Genomic DNA, 6460 nt, shown 5'->3' with positions numbered 1-6460 from the left:
AAACGCGCGGAAATCATTTTTCCCATTTCCTCCAACTCCGCTGCCTTTTCTCCTTGGTTGGGCGCTATTTCTGCATTTCCTTCATTTCATCGGCATTTTTCTTCTTATACTGAACAACAAACAAAAGCGGAAAGAAGAGGTGGGCATCGGGTCGGTAGCAAGCGAAAACATCAAGCGCTGGATTGTAACACGCGGCGTAGCCTGGAAGCGGAAAAGCACAACAAAAAGAAGGAGCCAGTTTCGATTTCCGTCGATGCCATCCAATTTCAGATGTTCGACGATGATAACAGAAGATCTCGAGCGTGACTCGCAATCAATCGAATGAGTATTTCGACTCTGGCTTTCTTTCCCTTCACGCCATCCACTTTTTTTTTTTTCTTGTTCCGTCGTTCCATTTTTCTTGCTTCCCACGACCCTGTATCCTTTCTTTCCTAGTTTCTTTTTTGTCTTCTTTTTAGTTGATCGTGTTCCTTGCCCTTCAGTCCCCAGGCCAGAATTGTACGTTGCATGTCGTGAAGGATATGTAGAGACGCTTTTTTAGCACTTGCGTTACAAGGTCTAACTTTGTCGAAGAACGCAACCAACCGCAGCCTTGCATTTCTTACACCTGTCCGACAACGACGTCGATGACGTGGTTGCTCAAAATTATTTGGGGATAGAAAAAAAGAGGACGAAGTGAAAGAAGGCCAGTTGAATAACGCCAGCCTTTCCTGTAACTATAATTATACAATCAACGAATTTATGCCTTTTTTTTTTGTCTGCACGACGCCGAGACGGGCCACTGGACGATCGTCTAACTTTGTTTTATTCACTGCGTGCATTGCCTTTGCAATGGTTTCGAACGGACAGTGTGTCTAAAACGGAATTCTTCTTTAAATCAAAGTGTCGTTGTTTGTCCCTGTCTGACATCAGGTGTAAGGCAAGTCGCATGCATTTCAAAGTTGATCAGTTTCCAGTTATTATTGGACGCGGAAGTGTTTGTGCTGTGTTTTGCCTTTCACGTTGAATGTGTGGAATAGGAAAAAAAACAAAACAAATAATAATAATAATAAAAAAAAAAAAAAACTTAAAAGAGACAGGAAAAGAAAGGGAGGCAAAGTGATTCAATCCAGTTACTTAGTATATTATTATATCTTTCCAGTCACGACACTCAATCGCTGGCGACTGTAAAACAAAAGCCCCATGGGAAAATGGCCAACGCGTGACGCAAAATTCAAGTGGGGCACAAAGCCACCGACATCTACGTAAGCCTCCGCGCCGATATCAACAACCGAAATAAATCCCGAAATTGAACGATGACTTTCAAATTGAACCGTCAAATGGCTTTCGCAAATGGAATGGATTTGGTTGTTTGTTTTTTTTTTCATTTTCATTTTCCTCGTCAATGAAACATTGGCGACGCCAACAATGCGCGGCCTTTTCTTTCAAATGTCAAAAGGTCGTGCTACATTAATGAACGATAGACGTAAATAACTAACGCGCCAGCAGCAGCATCAGAGCAGTGGATGACGACCGCCAGCGCTGCCGGAAAATTATAAATAGCCTTGATTGTGCAGTAAGTCTGAAACTAAACGAGTATACGTACGTGGTGAACAGGAGCAGACGCAGTGCTCCATCACGTCGAGTCACGCATAGGCGTTGTTGCCATCCATCATCACCGACATCGGCCGTGATGATGAAACCTTTTAGTTACACAATGGTGGCCATACGTGTGACCTACGATGTGCATGGCCCACTGCACCACCGAATATTACGCAATTTTTTCTTTTTGTTTGTTTTATGAACTGTAAAAGCAGTGGGGGGTGGGCTCTTTTCCAAAATTTCTTTTTGCTGCTCGTTTTATGTATAAGCAACACACACAAAGAAAAAGAAAAAAAAAGGTTATTGGTGGTCTCAAATCTTTAGTCATTAAACTAGAACTAGCCCGACAGTCAGGAAATGAGATACAGCGCAAACTGGATGCCATTTACCTGAACTGACACGGTACAAGTAGAGAACATCATAGACATTTTGCTTTTCTTCTTCTTCTTCTTCTCACCTTGTCTCGGGCAGAGCTGTTTCTCTACGGTCAGTTTATAGCAGAGCAACGAGGCGTGTCAAGGAAGAAACGCGCAAGTCCCGCTGCATTCGGTGATAAAACATTTGGTAAACGAAGACCCCCCCGCCCCGTACTCTTTCCATCCCACCTTCCCCTATCCAACAAGCCGAAATGAAAACGCGAGAGGAATAGACAGACAGCACCCCACAAACGACGTTCATCATAAAGCCAAGCGCCGTTTTGCTTATTGTAAGGAGGAACTGGCCAGCCCAAAATTTCTCGTCCAAATGTACACAGAGACGGAGAGTCGAAGGACAAGTCTGTTTTCGCTTGCCCGTCGTCCGTCGAAACAGTCCACTCTTTTCTCTCTCTCTCCCTCTCTGTCTCCCCCTCTCTCTCTGCCTCTTTGTCTCTTCGTTTCACATTCTGAATCAGCAGGACTGACAGTCGATCGTGTGCAACCGTTCAACTTGGCAATGCGCCATCAGCAAGCGAGCGGCTATCATGGGCTTTTGATCGCTCACGTCCGTCTAGCCGAAGCGAACGGATCATTTCTGCGTCAGAGCATCAAGTCATCACGACGGAAGAACGGCAGGGAAGAGAAGAAAGAAAAAAAGACACAGTCGAGACATCGTCACACTCGTCATCGCATCTTTCCGATTCACGAGATTTTTGCCGATTTCATCGTCATCATCCTTGGCGCTCGCTCGTTATTGCCGTTGCAATTCAATTAGCATATCCAACGAGATTCGAGGAGCTACTCGTCGAATGTAGACGAGCGCTTTGTTCCCAGTCATCATTGACGTCGCGTGGCCAACGTCAAGCCAACAGTGGTGCCGTTTTCTATAGACGTGCTACGTTGAACGCGAAACAGAGACGCTAAAGTATTGAAACATTGATTCATAAATAGCGTCGTCCGAACAGATAAAAAGCAAAGCGCAATCGATCAGCACAAGGCCATCTACGTATATAATCAAGACTCTTTTGAAATTCGGCCTGTGCGTTCCTCTATTTTTTTATTTCGCCCCTTTCTAATAGGGCAGTGACGTCATCTATCGCTTCGCTCGTCCTCTTTCGTCTTTGCTCTCTTTTTCAAGTGACGCGTGGACATGGCCGCGTCGTCCAAGACTGTTGCATCCTCGGTGCGTCTTGCGCTCAAACCGCCAGCGCCGTCGTCACCGAAAACGACACAAACGACAACACAAACGACAACACAAACGACAACGCAAACGACAACGCAAACGAAAATGGTGAAGAAAAAGAAACCGCTGATTGTCAACCGGCCGCCGGCAGTTAAACCGAAAACGCGCAAAGTGAACGCCAACATTGCGGCCGGCGTGGGCGCTAAAAAAACGACTAAAAGTGGCGATGGTTTTCCGATCCCTTTGGCATTTTTGTACCGCGATCCGCGTCCAATCCTGTCCCGCCGATTGGCAGGCGGCGGTGCGGGAGCGGGTGGAGGCCACGGAGACGTGTCAGGGAGCGGCGGGGGCGGTGGAGGCGGCGGAGGTGGCCACTGGGACGAGACGGACGGCGACGGATTGCCCATCAAAGAGACAGCTGAACAATTGCGCGAAAAGAAGACGCTGTACGCGGCCAACATGGCCCAAGCGCAGGCCTTCCAAAATAACTACAGATTTCGCGATGCAGAATCCGCCTTGACCAAGGTAATGTTTTGGCTCCTTTTAAGGCTTTTTTGCTCCTCCTTATTCCGAGGTGGAGCAAAGAAGGAAATGTATTTATTTTTTGTTGTTGAATCATTTCGAAAGACAACTGGCACGATCGGACAAGAGACCAAACTTTTGATGGTTCGTCGCAGCCCGTCATCGGCTTTGATGGGCTTTACATTTTAGTTGTTATAACTTTTCCTTCCGTATTTTTATACGAATCCAAATTCAAACGAATAAAACATGAGCTGCTGGATCGAGTTAGAAAAAAAAGTCCCTCTCGAGTTTGTTTTTAGTTTTGGTTCTTTTCTCTCCGTCTCGTTGACGTCGGTGCCCGTCAGCGCACCAAAAGCCAACGAGAACAAGAGAGAATATAATCTGTCATTTGCACCATATCTACGACGTTCCTCCTCCTCCTCCTGCTATTCGGCCGTTTCTGTGTGCCATTCGCGGCAACATAGAAGGAGACGCCCACCTCCTCCCCATAGTCCCCAACAAAGAAAAGTAACTCTATCATTCTTCTCTCGACTCGTTTTCTTTCTGAATTCCAGCCCATACTCAAATACTCAGTTTCAGTGCAACGCCCATCAACTACAATGTATAATCAAGTTTACATTACATACGATGTGCTTTCAATGGCAGTTTGCCATCCCATGCAAACCTGTCCTTTCGCTTCCTTTTCTTCTTTTGTGGGCGATGCTAATGTTATTGATGGCCCGTTCTCAGGATGCAAGCGTCATTTTTAATTTGAAAACACGCACGGCTTGAAGGTGTGATTCGATGAGCTGGTGAAACCGATGCATCCCACTAAGGATATCCGATTGCTTCTCGTCCATTTCCCCTGTTTGCTATACAAACCAATAGCAAACACTCGAACGACTTTTCTTTTTTCTCCATTTCCTCCCCAGTTTGTCTCGTTCTCTCCCGCTCTCTCCCGCTCCCTCCCGCTCTCTCTCTCTTGATGGTCTTCCACTTCCCCCTTTTTTTTTCTATCTATTTGCCTTCGCCCTCCCCTTTCTCTTTTTTCAGTGCGTGTGTGTGTGTGTTCCAGTGGGGAAGGAAGATGTACCGTACTCGATTTGATGAATCGACTATGGTTTCCGTGACACGGGAATCGATACAAGTTGTTAGGGGAAAGAGGGGGGGCTGGCGCATCCAGACATCCGGCTGCTGCTTCAAAAATTGCCATGATCCAAGATTTATTTCTATTTTCTATTTTCGTTTTTGTTTGATACGCAACGGCCATGAACGCATTTTCTATTTTTTTTATTCGAAACGCGTTTTGTTCAGATCGTTACCTAATAAACCCCGTTAGTTTAGAAATGAAATTGAGGGTTTTCTTGACGATGCCTTGCTTTTAATTTTTGTTTTCAATTCAATCAATATAATAAGAAAGAAAAAAAGAGCTGTACGAAATTCTTAATTTTAAATTCCAAAATCGTTCGTTAAACTTTGCATTTTCTACGAAAATGTTTCGAGTCGTATCGTTGGCTGTCAACGGTTATTGAATTTGCTCGTTCCCGCAAAATCAATTACACAAACAAAGTGATTTCCTCGAGATCGAAGCCATCGAGGACGTTGTACACAACATTTTAGAAAGAAAACAATCAAGTCTGAAGCGTCTACAAGAGAAGAATCCGCCGAGGATATTTAAAAGAAATACCCACAGCAGTCTCCGAATGTCATGGATTGAAAAGAAAAAAGAAAATTCAATTTCTTCCAGTTCTCCTATTATTAGAGACGCATTCCTGCATGCAGAGTATGAGTCTCGTTTATTGATCAGGCAGCGAGTGTGAGCCAAGTCCACATACGATTAGACTTTGGCGAGAGAAAGAGAGAGAGGATAAACGACTGGCAGCAAATGCAGTGAATCAACGCTAAGAAAAGTTTGGTGGTCACGAAATAGTCGTGCCATCATCAAAAACCTTGGCGCAAACGGTTGACGCTCGCCCTCTACTCCTACACCCGCCACCTCGCCCCCCCACACAGCCACAGAAAGGAGGTGTACTATACGCTCGGGCTTACTTCACTTGCCAACTTGAACGCCATATAATCTAGAGACCAGCACGGCGGCCAGAAGCTAAACTTTCACACGGTCCGACTCTTTGGTTCTTGGCGATTCTTGTTCCGTTCTCTTGCGCACGCCACGCACCGAGACCACAAGAGATAAAAGTGCAGGGCAACAACAACGAAACGAAAAAAGGAAAACGAATCGAATCAAAGAGCACCAAGAGTTATGGCGTGCGTGCCCCCCGCTCTGAAAGCGTTTTGCTTTCTACCTTTTATTACAACTGCTATAGATTATATAGTGGGTATCCTTGTAATCGTCGACGTAGATCTACTGGTGTCAACTAGCGGATGTTCTGTACATTATTATTATAGCCTTTTAACTTTGACCTCTATACTTGGCTACTTTGTTGTGACCTTTTCTTCTGTTTTTTTTTATTTGCCCCCCTCTTTATTGTCTTTTCCTTTTGCTGGGCAGTCACGTAACGCAACAACCGCAGTTGGATTTGGGCCAAGTCCCCCCCCCTCCGTTCAAGTACCGGTACCCAACAGTTTTCATCTGAATTTGTGCCACTGCCTTTTCAAACGGGAATAGCTGAATCGACGGTCGAATTTCCTTTTTGAAATCATTAGTTGCCAGTAAGAAAATGATTGACTAATCAAGTAATCGAAAAAGAAAAACTCGTCATAAAGCGCCGCAATTACGCGAGCGGGGACAAAAAGAAGAAGAAGAAGCTTTTGACGTTCT

This window comes from Daphnia magna, linkage group LG2 (assembly GCF_020631705.1).
Source record: "Daphnia magna isolate NIES linkage group LG2, ASM2063170v1.1, whole genome shotgun sequence".
NCBI lineage: Eukaryota > Metazoa > Arthropoda > Branchiopoda > Diplostraca > Daphniidae > Daphnia > Daphnia magna.
Note: the sequence above shows the minus strand (reverse complement) of the source record.